Raw genomic sequence first — 15,456 nt, 5'->3', positions numbered from 1 at the left:
CTTTCATCCTAAGATCTCCCGATCAACAGTAGGATGTATGTTCCCTCTCACCATTCTGTTCAACATTGCATTGGAGGATTTAGCCAAGACAATTTGAAGATTTGAAATTAAGAAGCTAAATTACCTCTAGCCAAGCATAGGAGTACACATCTGTAATACTGAAGCAACATGATTCCAAGTTCCAGGCCAGCCTGGGCAACTTAATGAAAACTTGTCACAAAATAAAATTTTAAAACAGACTGGGGATAGGGATGGAGCTCTATGGAAAGCTTGCCTAGCAGGCACAAGGCCGAGGGTTCAATCCTTTGTACTGAAAAAAATAAAAAAATTTTTAAAAAGGGGGAAATTGTTTTTATTCACAGAAGACATGATCTTTTATATAGAAAATCCCACAGATGCAATGGGGGGGTGGCACACACTATTGAAAATAACAAACAAACTTAACCAAGATGCAGGATACATCAGTATTCCAAGATCAGTTCTTCCAAAATCAATTCTTTGGAGGACTAGGGATGTAGCTTGGTGGTAGAGTACTTTCCTAGCATTTGCAAGGCCCTAGGTGTAATCTTGGCACAAGAAAGAAAAACAGAAACAAAGAGGAAGAGAAAGAGAAAGGGAAGGGAGGAGGAAGGGAGGGGAAGAAAATTGTAAGTCTATGTGTTAACAATAAATAATTCAGGGCCGGGGATTTAGCTCAGTGGTGCTGCTGCCTGCCTCGAAAGCAGAAGGTCCTGAGTTTGATCACTGGTACCAAAAAAAAAAAAAAATTAAATAAATAATTCAAAAGAAAATCAGAAAAAACAATTTCATCTACAATAGTATCAAAAAGAATAAGGTATTTAGGAATAAATTTAACAAAAGAAGTATAAAAAACAAACTGAAAATTATAAAACATCATGGAAAGAAATTAGACCTAAATACAATAAATGGAAAGCCATCTATTCCATGGATTACAGGGCTTAACATTGGTAACTTGTCAATAGTCCCCAAATTAAGATTCAGTGAAATTTCTATCAGAATCTCAGCTGCCTTTTTTACAGAAATAGACAAACTGATCTTACAATTTATGTAGAACTACAAGGATCAAAGAAGAGCCAAAATCATCTTGAAAAAACTCTTTAAAGAGAACTTACTCTTCTGCTTTTAAATCTTACTACAAAGCCACAGGAATAATGACAAGAACTAGGACCTCAGAAATAAAAGTTTACATTTATAGTCAACTGGGTTCGGCGTTTTTGTTTTGTTGGTTGTTGTTAGGTTACTGGGGATTGAACCCAGGGCCTCTTGCATGCTAGGCAAGTACTGCTGTACTCTGCCACTAAACTACAACCCCCCCCCTTTTTTTGGTAAAACAGGGTTACCCCCTGTGTGGTGACACAAACCTGTAATCCCAGCAGTCAGGAGGCTGAGGGCTGGGCTACACAGTGAGTTCAAGGCCAGACAGAACTACATAGCAACACCCTGTCTCAAAAAAACCGAAAGAACAAACAAAAAAAGACAGGGTCACATTAATTTGCCCAGGCTGGCCTCAAAAATGTGATCTTACTTTAACCTTCCAAATAGCTGGGATTATAAATGTGCGCCATCCCATCCATCTTAGTTAAGATGTTTTTTGTTTTGTTTTGTTTTGTTTTTCCTTTGGAAACAGGGTCTCGCTACATAGTTCAAGCTAAACTTTACTCATTTTGCAGCCCAGGCTGGCCTTGAACTCAGGGTGATCCTCCTGCCTCAGCCTCCCAAGTGCTGGGATTACATTTGTGCACCACCATTTCCTAATTTTGCCAGTGAGAGAAGCCACCTTACTTTATATGAAATATCCAAAATAGGCAAATTCATAGCAACAAAAAGAAGACTAGAGGTTGGTAGGTGCTGGGACAAAGGGAGAATGGGAAGAGGCTGCTAGTTTCTTGTAAAGATGATGTAAAATATTCTGGGACAGATAGTACATATGGTACAACTTTGTGAACATACTTTATAAGGTTAACTTTATATTATGTGAATTTTATCCTAATAAACTTGTTAGTGGGCCGGGGATTTAGCTCAGTGGCACCAAACCTGCCCTGCAAGTGCATGGTCCTGAGCTAGATCCCCAGTACCATGGGAAAACCAAAAAAAGTTATTAGTAAAATTTTAGTAATTGAAATTAAAATTAAAAATCCATTCCCTCAGTTGCACTTGTCACATTTCAAATGTTCAACTGGATGAGGTGGTGCACACCTGTAATCCCAGCACTCAGGAGGCTGGGCCAGGAGGATCTCCACGAGTTCGGGGCCAGCCTGGGCTACATAATGAGCTGAATCAAGGCCAGCTGAACTGCATAGGGGGACCCTGTCTCAAAGGGGGAAAAAAACCATCCAGTGTTCAACAGCACATATGACTAGTGGCTACCACTGCAATGGGAAGCATAGCTAAAGAACATATTGGTCATACTGGTGCTGGGCACATGCCTGTCCCAGCTACACTAGAGGTTGGGACAGGAAGATTCAAGTTTAAGGACAGCCTAAAAAAGTCACTGAGGTAGACCCTGTCACCTAGGAAGACCCTGTCTCAAAATGAAACATAAAAAGAGCTGGGGATGTAGTTCAAGGCTCTCTGGTTCAATCCCCAGTAATGCCAACAAACAAACAAACAAACAAATAAAAAAATTTTTTGCAGTACCAGGAATTGAACTCAGAACTTTGTGCCTGCCAGGGAGGAGAGGTGCCACTGAGCCACATCCCCGGCCCAAATAAATGGTATTGTTGGAAGTTGCTGGCCTAGACTTAACTAGCACATCAAGCATATTCAATTGAAGGGCCTTATTTGAATTCTTATTTGAACAATCTACAAAATAAAGTTGAGAAATTGGGAGTAACTTGAATATTGACTGGATATTTGATTGTATTAATAAATTATAGTTAAATATTTTAAGCAGGGCTAGGCCCTTGTCTAGCACACCTGAAGCCCTGGGTTCAACATCTGCAGTTATACACACATACACACACACACACACACACACACACACACACTATATATATTTTCTCAAGATACTGACAAGCATTATTGAGAATGTGGCAAATAGAGAGCATTTGGACTACTGGTGGGAATGTAAATTAATAGTCATTATGCAAAACAGTATGAACATATCTCAGAAATAAGACTACCATATGATCCAGCAATCCCACTACTGGGTATATATCCAAAGGAAATGAAAACAGTATGTTGAAGAGATATCTATATCCCCATGTTCACTGCAGAATTATTCACAATGACAAAAGATATGGAATAAAGCTAAGTCCCTATCAATGGAGAAATGGATAAAGAAAATGTAATATAGACCATGGAACACTATTCAGCCTTTAAAAAGAATGAAGAGGGGCCGGGGATTTAGCTCAATGGTTTCGCAGCCTGCTGCACAAGTGCAAGGACCCGAGTTCGATCTCCGGTACCAAAAAAAAAACCACAATAAAAAGAATGAAGCTTGGTGAGGCAGCACATGCTTATAATTCCAGCACTTGGGCACCTGAGGTAGAAGGATCATCAGTTTGAGGACGGCCTGGGATAGTGAGATTCTGTCTCTCTCTCACACAGTTACTCTCTCATATACAAGCACACATGAAATGTCATTTGCAACAACACAGGTGAACCTAGAGGCTACTGTGTTAAGTGAAGTCAGGCACAGAAACAAACCACATGATTGCACACGGGACACTTCAGTACATAGAAGCAGAGTTGGGGGAAAGGTTGGGGAGATGTCAGTCACAGGACTCAAAATTGCAGTTAAGAGAAAGAAGCTCATGTTTTGTTCATATTCTTGTTTCATAATTAAAATATACATTCAGTGTATGTGGGTTTTTTTGTTTTCTTTTTCTTTTTAACTCAATGTAAGGTGGATATTTCTGTCATTTTACATGGTTTCTTACTGAGATTTTATATATAAATTATAAGATGTTTCCCTTAAAAAGAGAGGAAAAGTTTAAGAGCTCTATTTTACAACATGGTGACTATAACTAACAACCTAACAACAATATATTTTTTTTTTGTCTTTTTTTTTTTTGTACCGGGGATCGAACTCGGGTCATTACGCTTGCACAGCAGGTGGTGAAACCACTGAGCTAAATCCCCGGCCCTTTGTCTTGGTTTTTTTTGGTACCAGGGATCGAACTCGGGACCTTGCACTTTCGAGGCAGCCAGCAGAACCACTGAGCTAAATCCCTGGCCCAACAATATATTTTTTAAATTGTTGAGAATAAATGTGTTCTCACAACAAAAGTGATGTGCAGATTAAACATGAGTTTAATTATCATAAAAGTATGTGAGATAATTAATGTTACTTAGCTCAATTTAAGGGCCGGGGATTTAGCTCAGTGGTGCTGGGCCTGCCTCGAAAGTGTGAGTTCAATCCCTGGTACAGAAAAAAAAAAAAAATTAATGTTTTAGAGCCGGGCATAATGGCTCACGCCTATAATCCCAGCACTTGGGAGGCTGAGGCAGGAGGCTCACCAGACTGGGCTACATAGTGAGTTCAAGGACAGTGTTAACTACATAGTGAGACCCTCTCTCAAAAAACCAAAAAAAAAAAAAAAAGTTTTAGCCAAGCATGGTGGCACACTCCCCTAATTCTGCACTGAGAGAGACTGAGGCAGGAGGACCACAAGTTTGAGTTTGGCCCAGGGAAATTTAGTGAGCTAGTAAGATCTTGTTTCAAAATAAAAGGGCAGGGGTTGTAGCTCAGTGTGAAGGCCCTGGGTTCAATCCCTAGTATCACAAAACAAACAAAAGAAGCTTTTATAATTTAGCTACTCAAGAGGTTGTTGAAGGAAGGTCACAAATTCAAAGCCAATCTGGGCAACTAATAAAAAGGGCTAGGGATGTAGGTCAGTGATAGAGCACCTCTGAGTTTGATACCTAGCAGAATCTCCCCCCCCAAAGAACAAAAGAATAAATTTTTAGGGGCTAGATTATTGCTCAGTGGTAGAGCATTTGCTTAGTGTGAGAGAGACCTTAGATTCAATCCCAGTACCTAAATAAATTTAAATGGTGTAAGGTAAAAGGGCCGAAAACCAAGACCAGACCAGGCCACAACAAGCCTTTATTAGGGAACAGATCTACCGGACTGTCTCTGAACAAAGGAGAGACAAAAGCAATACGCCGGGCCAGGGAGAATCTTTTATAGAGACTGGGGTGGGGCTTGTAGGGGGTGAGGCGGGGTTGAGTGAGGTAGTGATTAGGGAGTGGAGGAGCCCGGTGATGTCACTAGGTGGTAGGAGGTGAGCGAGTATTAGGTTACTCTCTAGGTGGGACCAGGGGCATGCTGGGAAGAAGGGTTCTTGGCATGACGTCACACAGGGGCGGGGGCAAGGCACCATAGGAAGAGGGCAGCTACTATACATAATAGCTGCTGAGGTAGTGGGAGACCTATCAAATGGAAAACAAAAACATTTAATTGACATAGAATTGAGAATTGTTAAATCTTATTAATGGGTACCTGAGAGTTTATTCTCCTCTTCTCTCTTAGAAAATATTTGAAAGTTGTCATAACCGGTCAAAAATCAAACTGAGTTCACCGCCTGCTGGGCAAGCGCAAGGACCCGAGTTCGATCCCCGGTACCAAAAAAAAAAATTAGCCACCTTAACAACACTATTTCCATGTGGTAATAGTTTAATTGGATAGGGGCACTCAGTTTGATTTTTTTTTTTTTTTTTTTTTTTTGGGTACCGGGGATCGAACTCGGGTCCTTGCGCTTGCGCAGCAGGCAGCGAAACCATGGAGCTAAAAATCCCCGGCCCACGGTGTCTAATTTTTTAAAATAATTCAGAAATCCAGATTCTAATGCAAATTCTTTGGTGTTTGCTGATCCAGTTTTTAAATCATAGGGCACAAAAAACAATGACATCTGGGGTTTGGATTCAGCACACTGCTTCCACTTTGCAATATCCAATTTAGAATTAATGGATTCTGAGGCCATCCATCATAAAAGTGATTTATCTTGAGCACATAGTTAACATTGCGTATTTTATTTTTAAAATTACAACATATTTCAAAAGAGTACAAAGAATAATAACACAATCACTCATGTGTCTGCTATGCAGCCTTAACAAATCTTAGTATGTTGCCATTTTGCTTCACAAAGAAATAAAATACTATGCATAATATTAATGTCCTCTTTGTGCCTTTCCTTGATCCCACTCCCTCTGCTTCTCCAAATAATACTATCCTAAAATTTGTTCCCATCTTTCCTAACCAAGTTTATACTATTTCACTGGAGCTGTTACGTATTCTAAAAACAATAAATGTTTTCCTTTTTCTAGACTTTAAATGGTTTCAGTACAAAAAAAAAAAAAAATCAACTGCTTTTCTGTCTAGCACCAACGAAGAGCTATAAAAGTAACTTGTTAAAAGCTGTTTAAATAACATCAAAAATAATTTGTTACTATATAAATCTAGACAAACACAGGAAAGACACTGGGAAGGTAGATGATAAAGTGTATTGAAAACCATTAAAAAAAAAAAAGAAAGAAAACCACTAAATAAGACCTAAATAAATGGAGATATACATTACATTCATGAGTTGGAAGATAAACATCACAAAAATATCAATTCTACTCAATGTCATTCCAGTGATAATCTCAATGGGATGTTTAAAGGGGTAAGAGCATACAGAATGATACATTTATATAAATTTCAAAAGCACACAAAAACAAGCCATATATTGTTATATAAACATATATGCAAACTATAAAGAAAATGAAAAATGGCAAAAAATGATAAAGGTTACAGTTGAGAAGAAAACTAACATTGAAAGGTAACAATGTTCTATTTCTTAAACAGGTTTTTACAAACACTGGTATTCGACGCATGAAAATTCTTTATACCTTACATAGACTTCATGAATAGTATTGTGTTCAATTAATACTAAATAAAACCAGCCAAAAGTGGCGACACACACTTATCCTGGCATTCTAAGAAGTTGAGGCAGGAGGATTGTAGTAGCCCAGCCTGAGCAACTTGGCAACTTAAGGAAACCTTTTCTCACAATAAAAAATAAAATAGATGGAGATGAAGGGCGGGGAATTTAGCTCAGTGGTTCGAAAGCGCAAGGTCCCAAGTTCGATCCCTGGTACCAAAAAAAAAAGAGCTGACAGTAGATGGAGATGTAGCTCAGTGTGAAGGCCTTGGGTTCAATCCCCAGTACTGATAACTGTCAGTGAGGGATTCCTGGGAGATAGGTTCCAGGTTTTTGTGTACAACGAACAAAGACTTGGATATTATACACACAACAGTAAGTAAAAAGTAACTAAAGTTTTTGAAGTTAACATGTTAACAGAGGAAGGTGCACTCAGAGCAATTTTGCAGGAAAAGAAAATAAATGGCACCTTCAGGGAGAAGAACAGCTGGGGCAACAGGAAAAAAGGAAAGAGACAGGGAATAAATTGGGCTTAAATTTAAGGATTTCAAACGAGGTGCTCTGCCTAGGGCACCTCCCATTGGGTCTTTCAAGGCATAATTGACAAGGATGGATGGAAAGTCACCTCAATTGTATCTATCTATCCTTTCCCATAATTCACTTAATTATCATTGGATGTGTGGCATGTAGTCCATATGTATGAGCCTTTAAAAAGTTACAAGTGAGGAAAGGTTGTTGTAGGTAATGCAGATAGATCTAACATACAGGTATTCCCTGGCCTGGAATTTTAGGAATTTCCTAGTCTTTTTGTTATTCTTATTTCTGCCTCCCTTACGACAAAGGTTAGAGGGGGTTGGCTCTGGGGCGTTGCCCAGGTTCCAGTGAGTGGAGGGGGCGTGGTCCCATAACCCCAACTGTTCCATCTATATTACCCCTCCCCAGAGACCTGTTCCTGATAATCTTTAAGGGTTGCAGAGGGTGGAAGATCCATCTTCTGTACCTCCTTCAGGCTGAACAGAGGCACTGGCCCTACCTCCACAGAGACCAAGAAACTCTCAGCCTGTCTGATCTAGGGGGCTGAGAGCCATGCTCTAGAGGATTTACTGATGAGCCATTGGCTTAGGCCATCATCTGTAATTCAACAGCTGTTAAACAAGAAGAAACAAGTCTGACTAAAAGATTAAGTATGTATGTTCCAAATAGTAAGGCTATGAGAAGTATTAATAAAGAATTAATAAAAAGGCCCTGTCAAGGGAAGTAACCAGACTGCCCAATTCTAGATTTTTGGCTGGGATGCCCAGGACTCAGATAGTTCCCGGCAGATCTTGGGAGTGTGGTCAGCTACCTTTCATGCGGTATCTCTCACTACTCCAGACCAATTAACATAGAAGTAACACTTTTCTTCTGGAAACATAATCCCTCCTCAGAAGCTAGATCTAATCATCTATGGTTTTCTATGCCCACCACTGCCTGTGAATCGGCTTGATTTTGAAGGTCGGCAATACTCTGGGCAATTTCATGTAGAGTCTGTCAGATTCTTGTGTAACTGTTAATAATAGGAGATGGATCTGGTTAAAACGAAGGTTTTGGGGCCAGGGATTTAGCTCAGTGGTTCTGACGCCTGCCTTGCAAGCACAAGGTCCCGAGTTCGATCCCCGGTACCAAAAAGAAAAAAAAAAACAATTAAGGTTTTGTGTAATCACTGTTATCACTTCTAGAGGCAATTTTTGAGCAATCCAAGAGGATTGCAAACAAGAACAAGCCAAAAGAGGTCATTTATACCTCGGAGTAGCAAATTTAGCTACACAAGTCACTCAGAGAGGGACCCTATTTCCAGCATGCAGCTAATTTTCCCTTTTTTATAGGTGGTTCCACATGCCACCATTGTAAACAAAATGGTTTACTTACCTGGCTCAGCAGGTTGGTTGGTGTTTTCTTTTTTTTTTGGTACTGAAAATCGAACTCAGGACCTTGCACTTTCTAGAAAGGTGCAGTACCACTGAGCTAAATCCCCGGCCCAGTGTTTTCTTTTTTCAAAAGAAACTTGAGGCCATTCCCTGGTTCACAGGTGTACTAGGTTGGTGGCCTCTCTCTTTTGGTTTCTGATGTCTCAGGCGGCTTGGATTTTTTTACCCTAGATGTGAATCTATTCCCTGTACCTTAATGGCAGAGGGTGGTTAGGAGGGTTGTGTAAGGGCTTTTCCATTTGGCAGTGGGTTGGTCCTGGGGCCAACCCTCTTTCCAGGTCTTGATTTGGACCTGGTCACCAAGGTGGACCTTGAGCTGACAATTATTGTTAGACCCTGGGAGAAGAATGTTCTTTCCATATTCCTGGAAGACCTGTTAGAAGTTTCCCAGATGGGTGACAAGTTGGAAGAGCTGAGTTTTAGTGTCAGTAAGCAGGTCAAATGTGGAAAAGGGCCTCACATAAAGGATCTCAAATGAGCTGAGATTAACTTTGGCTTTGAGGGTAGCCTGAAGGCTCATTGAGGCAACTGGAAGGAGATCTAGCCACTTAGGTTGGGTTTCCTCACATAGCTTGGTTAAGGGCCACTTGAGGGTTTGATTGGCTCATAGGACCTTCCCTGAGGAGTAGGGCATCCAGGCAGTGCAATCTGCAATGTAAAGGAGGGCCAATTACTGGTAGTATGGGGGACTTCATTCATTATCATGCAAGAAAGGAGCTTGGAAAAAGAAATCTCCCAATAGGCAGTTCAGAGCGGAGGGTAAAGAAAACTGACCAGTTAACTCCTTTATGGGCACAATAACTGAGGAATGGGATGATAACTCAACCCAATAAGAGGTTAGAATTGAGTAAGATGCCCAGTATTGAAAAGAAATGTAATCTGTTTACCTACTACCAGAGATGCCTGAGGCTCCTAAAAGGTAAAGAAGATGTCCTTGTGAAGCCACACAAGCTGTCTCAGGCACCATCATTGACCGTACAGGCATTTTTCTCTGGCCGCCACGGTGGTGGATGACCTCATTTCCTTCTGGGAAGGAAGGCAGTCCCTGTTCCAATTCCAAGGATCCCCACCTGTGTTCAGACAAGCTTGGCAAGGACTTGGTGGCTTTTGAGGGCACTCTTTTGCCCAGTGCCCTGATTGTTGGCACTTGAAGCACTCAGACTAGTTTCTATTACTCTGTTTGCTTGCTTGCTTGCTTGTTTGTTTGTTTGTTTGCAAGTCTAATAAATCAGTGGTTTATTTAGCGAGGTCATTTCTACACAGGACTGTGGCTATGAGAGCAGTTATGTATGACATGTGATATGAAGAGACCGGTGTACAATCGTAGATCTTACATCATTCTTCCTCAGATTCTCCATCTTCTCGCTTAGCAGTAAAAGGCATTTTTGATTTACATAAACACACATTCTTTACAACTGCCATCTTCACAGAAATTGGAGTATAAATAGCACTGAGCATTTAGTAAATCACAGGCCAAAAAGTTCAACTGTGCAGTTGTGACATCTATATCAAAGTCTGAAGCCTTAAAATTGGGTGATCTGCAATGTTTCCAACATGTCTTCAACTGCCTTAAGAAAGTATTTGGTTTCCTTCTTACTTCGACCTGCAAACTGGTAAGCCCTGTTGATCTGATCAGCTGCCCAACCTACATACTTCATGCTGTCCTTCATTTTTGCACTTGCTTTTGGATTAGATGCAATATGACTTACAGACATGTAAAGCCCAAACAAAGCTCTCATGTTTCTGTTGTTCAGTTTCAATGCCTGTGCAAAATACTTTCTTGAAAGTTCGAGGTTTTCAAGTCCATCTTGGGTATACTTAACCTCCTTGTACTGCTGGCAGTACAGGTGGCTGTGGGGATTGGTCATCATGAGCTCCTCCAGACAGAAGGCTGCTTTTGTGTAGTCATGTTCATTCATATAAAGCTCTGCAAGCTCATGCCAGGCTTCTTGGTCGCCAACAAACTGCTCCAGATACTCATTCAGCTCCCAAATGGCCTCCACATTTTTCCCCTGGGCTTTGCAAAGGGCAATCTTACGCTTTCTTGCAGCAGTGTTAGTTGGATCTTCTTGCAAAATTTGATCATACAGCTATATAGCATCATCATACCATTCCATGGCTTCAAATCTCAGGCCTGTTAATTGCTTGACTCTGTGGCTGCCAGGGAACTGTCTTCTTAACTCCTGAAGACAATGCCAGGTCATCCCGACCATAGTCTAGGGCTGCAATCATGACCTGCTCATATATGATCCAAATATCATCTCCAAGTTTAGAGGCATACTCATTAATTAATTCTTCTCCAACTTCCACAATTTGCTATTTCTTGAGTTTTCTTCCCTCCATTTTCTCATTTTATCTCTCATTTCTTCCCAAGTGACATCGTAGAGCTCTGAGACCTTCACCATCTTCCTGGAACCTGCAGGCAACACACTGAGGGGTGGGGCGACTGTTTTTTGAGACAGGGTCTCACTATGTAGTCCAGGCTGGACTTGAACCCACTATGCAGTCTAGGTTGGCCTCACAGTGATCCTCCTGCCTCAACCTCCCCAGTGCTGAGATTACAGGCATGGGCCACCACGCCCAGCTCTATCACTCTTTGGATTACCTCAATTCTCCTTAGTGGGGGCTTTATCATGAACCTTATCCATTAGGTGCAGTGTGGCTTTTATCTGCATTTTTTTTCTTCAATGCCAAGTTCTTCTCTATTTTGTCACCGTTGTTAAAGACCTATAAGCCACAATTATGGCCTGTGTTTGGGTGCCTCCCCAAACCTCAGGCAAATGAAGTGGTGCTTTTTTGGAGGTGGTTGGATCTACAGTGTGTGATCATTCATCATGCAATGCTAGGCTTAAAGGCACTAGGCTAAAGGGTGTGAGTGCTACCTGCCCTAAATAGTCTGGATAAGATAAAAGAGGCAGGAAGACACTTTTATGGTCTCTTGTTGCTTTGCTACTTTCTGTCCATTGTGAATTGTTTCTCCTCTGCCAAGCCTGTCTGCCACACCACCCTGCCTTAGAGCCAGCTGGTTATGGACTGAAACCTCTAAAAACTGAGAGCTAAATAAAATAAACCTTTCTTCTTCTTTTTTAAAAATCTTTCTTCTTTTAACTTTGGTCATCGAGTATTTTGCCTCACAACAAGAAAAGTAACTAATACAGCCACATCAACCAACTAATTGACTTATCCCAGCTTGTGGAGCCTGTTGGGAGTTGTTGGAATTTCCTCCTAATATTTGGAGTTGACTGGCTAACAAAATACACTCTCAGGATTATTTGGCCCTCTCTAGACTCTGGATTTAAATTTGGGTATTTACAGAGTGCCTCTTCCACTGGATTCTCATCAGAGCCCCGGCTGGCAGTCCTGAGCTCATGATAATTTACAGCATTGGGCATGCCTTGAGTAGACCTGCCAAGAGGGCCTGAAGGTATAAAGTTTGTTTGTTTTCACTACCCCCAGTACTATCATCCCAATGGGCCCTTCTTGGGGCCCAAATAACACATCAGTTGGCTGATTATAATTGGGTGCACCCACAAAGGCTTCATCGATCAGCCTGTCTTGTAGCTCTTATAATCCTCTGTTTCTTTTTCTGTGCAGCAAGAAACCAGGACAAACTGGACATCTGTCCAGGTCAGATCAAAACCCATCGTCAGGGTATGGAATCTGTCAGCAAACCTTTCAGGGTACTCAGAAAATTGACCCAGTTTCTCTTTGCATTGCTGAATATCCATGACAGAAAAAGGAACCTAAACTCGGTTCATAACATCTATGCCTGCCAGTTCTTGAAGGTGTGAAATGGTGCCTGGCTTACATGTTGGCTTCTATGAGTCCACAGGCTTAAGGCGGGCAGGCCCGGACCTAGTATGGGGTGGGCTCAGGAGGCTGCCTTTATCTCCTGGGGGCACTGCCTATGTAGGTGGTAAGGAGATGGGGGGGGTGGCTAACAAGAGGGAGTATTCAGCAGCATCAGGTCCCAAGGAAGGATTAGTTCTAGGGCAAAAATCTGACTTTAGGTAGAAAGCCATGAAGGCTTGAATATAAGGCAATTCTGACCATTTTACCTGTCTCTTATAAAAAAGATTTAATTAGAGTATGATATTATATTTTAGGCAGCCGTAGGGTGGCCACGCCACGCCTCCTGCTCCCCAAGTGAGTATGCAGACCACACTTCATTACACAGGAATATAAGATGTTCTTCCTTGAGGCTCTGGAGGTTGAATTTATCCCAGTGCCTAAGAAGACATCCAAGTGTGGAGTCGGGAGGAATGGATGAAGTGTTTCCTATGATAGGTCTGTGGGTAGAAAGAGTAAGAATTAGGTGGAGAGAACCTTACAGAGCATCCATCCCTTGGGTCAGTTCATGGTCTGTTCAGCCCCAGAGTCCCCTGGTAAAGCTGAACTCCTTGGGATTCAGATGCCAGATATCTCTGGCTTGTGTGGGCACCAGCATCAATTCCTTTGGACCTCTGCATTTCCCGCTTTGGCCACAACCCATCTCCTGGTCAGGGGGCCCGGAGCTGGGATGCCCTACTAGCTGGATGCCTCTAGCCAATACTAAAATCACCTAATACTATGGTATGCCCATCTAAGAAAAGGTTGGAACACTTTGCCCCTGAGAAACCACAATAAAACCCTGACAAGTTTTCCTGCACAGGTGTCTCTTGGGAACTCTGGCTGACAGAGGTGACTAATTCAAGTATTGGTCTTTAATCATGACCCACCATCTAGGGGAGCAAGTCCTCTGGGTCCCACTAAGTTTTTCCCCAACCACTGGAAGTGGGGCCTGTAGAGCATGCTCGCTTGCAAAGGGATGGGGAAAGTCTAATGAGTGAGGAGCAGTTAGGTGGCAGCCCAAGGACAGGGGACAGGACACATCCATAGGGAAAGAGACCGAACAAACTGGGAAGGCCATCCTAGCAGTTATTATCCTAGTGGGATTTTGGACCCTGATGATGCTAGTAGCACAGACAGGACCAAGCTTTAAAATCTGAGCCCCTGTATAATACCCCCACCCCTTCCTCTGTCTCCAACTCCCCTCCACTTTTGGTAGGTCACACCACAAAAGTATACGAGTTTCATGATACATAAAAGCTCCACAAAGAAAAATCAGTTAGTAAACAAAGTTTACATATCATTTTAGATAAGGGAACAAACTTGAGGCCAAACTTATCCTAACACCAGAGCCACACAGTGTGAACAGAGGAAGAAAGCTACGTAGTATTACAGAAGCAACCCAAGGAAGAAATACATATGAGCAGGCTGGACAAGCTGCCCTAGGACCCGGAAGGGTTGTGGACAGATGGCTAAGATGAACTGGAGCATCGCTTTCCCCCGAAACCTGTGGTCCTTTAAAGCACAGAGGGCACACACTTCTCATCCCCCCTCCTTCTTGGGGTCACCCTAGAGGGAATTACCCTCTAATTCCCTGCCTCACCCTGCTAACGAATATCAGAAAAAAGTTAAAGGATCTGAGTTTTTTGACAGATGAAAACCTGAGCGGGACAGAAGGTGCAAGAAGGGGATTGAGGGGCAGGGATTTGGCTCAGTGGTTCCGTCGCCTGCCTTGCAAGTGCAAGGACACAAGTTCGATCCTTGGTACCAAAAAAAAAAAAAAAAAGGTTGGGCCAGGGATTTAGTTCAGTGGTTTCGCTGCCTGCTGCCCTGCCCAAGTACAAGGACCTGAGTTCGATCCCCGGTACAAAAAAAAAAAAAAGAAGGGGATTGAGGCTGTCTTGGGGTAGGAGAAAAAAAACCTGTGGGCTCCATCTTGGTGTGAGACATAGATTTCACCAGTGAATACCATAGTACCCTATTACCTCTGTGGCTGCTTGAATTTGCACTACTTAGGACATATTCCAAGCCACACAAAAAGAGGAGCTATGGCATCAGGTGGACTGAGCTTATGCCCTTTGGTTTTCAGAGACAAAGAGCTAAGAAGCAGTTTGGAAGACCTCCCTTAGACTAAGGTGTTTTGGGTCCACAGTGCATATGCTTTAGAGATTGTTTTCTCCAGTGCACCCCAGAGACTGGATCTATGGCTCCACTGTGTCTAAGGACTGGGCTTTCCCATGCCAGTTGCACAAGAACCTTTGCTCAAGGCACTGGATGGGAAGATTCAACATGACTAAACAGAGGAGGAATCAAGTTGGAGATAGAGAAAATAAATTAAAAACATACGTAATTGGAAGAAAAGAATAAGGATAGTAAAGGAAGAAGTTAAATTGTCATTATTTGCAGATGACATAATAATCTGCACAGAAGACCCCAAAAACTCCACCAAAAGACATCTAGATTTAATAACAAAATTCAGCAGCATAGCTGGATACAGAGTCAACATTCAAAAATCAACAGCATTTCTGTAACAAATAACAAACTCACTGAAAGAGAAATTAAGGAAACCACACCTTTCAAAATAACATGAAAAAATGAAACAGGAATCCATTTAACAAAGTAAAAGACCTTTACATTGAAAACTACAGCACTCTGAAAATGGAGATAGAAGAGGATATCAGAAAATGAAAAGATATTCCTGGTTCTCCAGTAGGAAGAACCAATATAGTGAAAATGGGCATACTTCCAAAGCTTTTATATAGATTTAATGCAAT

General features: G+C 41.8%; 1 protein-coding gene and 1 pseudogene across 4 annotated transcripts in view; both read right to left on the bottom strand.

Annotated features, from left to right (window-relative positions):
- Efhc2 (EF-hand domain containing 2) overlaps window positions 1–15,456 on the bottom strand; it is a 261,879-nt gene that overhangs the window by 206,699 nt on the left and 39,724 nt on the right. The window lies entirely within an intron of this gene.
- Window positions 6,760–13,875, bottom strand: LOC147824323 (ER membrane protein complex subunit 2 pseudogene; annotated as a pseudogene).

This window comes from Heterocephalus glaber, unplaced genomic scaffold, assembly GCF_053883595.1.
Source record: "Heterocephalus glaber isolate CG9 unplaced genomic scaffold, H.glaber_assembly_v1.0 deba00001547, whole genome shotgun sequence".
Classification (NCBI taxonomy): domain Eukaryota; kingdom Metazoa; phylum Chordata; class Mammalia; order Rodentia; family Bathyergidae; genus Heterocephalus; species Heterocephalus glaber.
The sequence above is the reverse complement of the archived record's forward strand: the minus strand, read 5'-3'. Positions and strand labels throughout refer to the sequence as shown.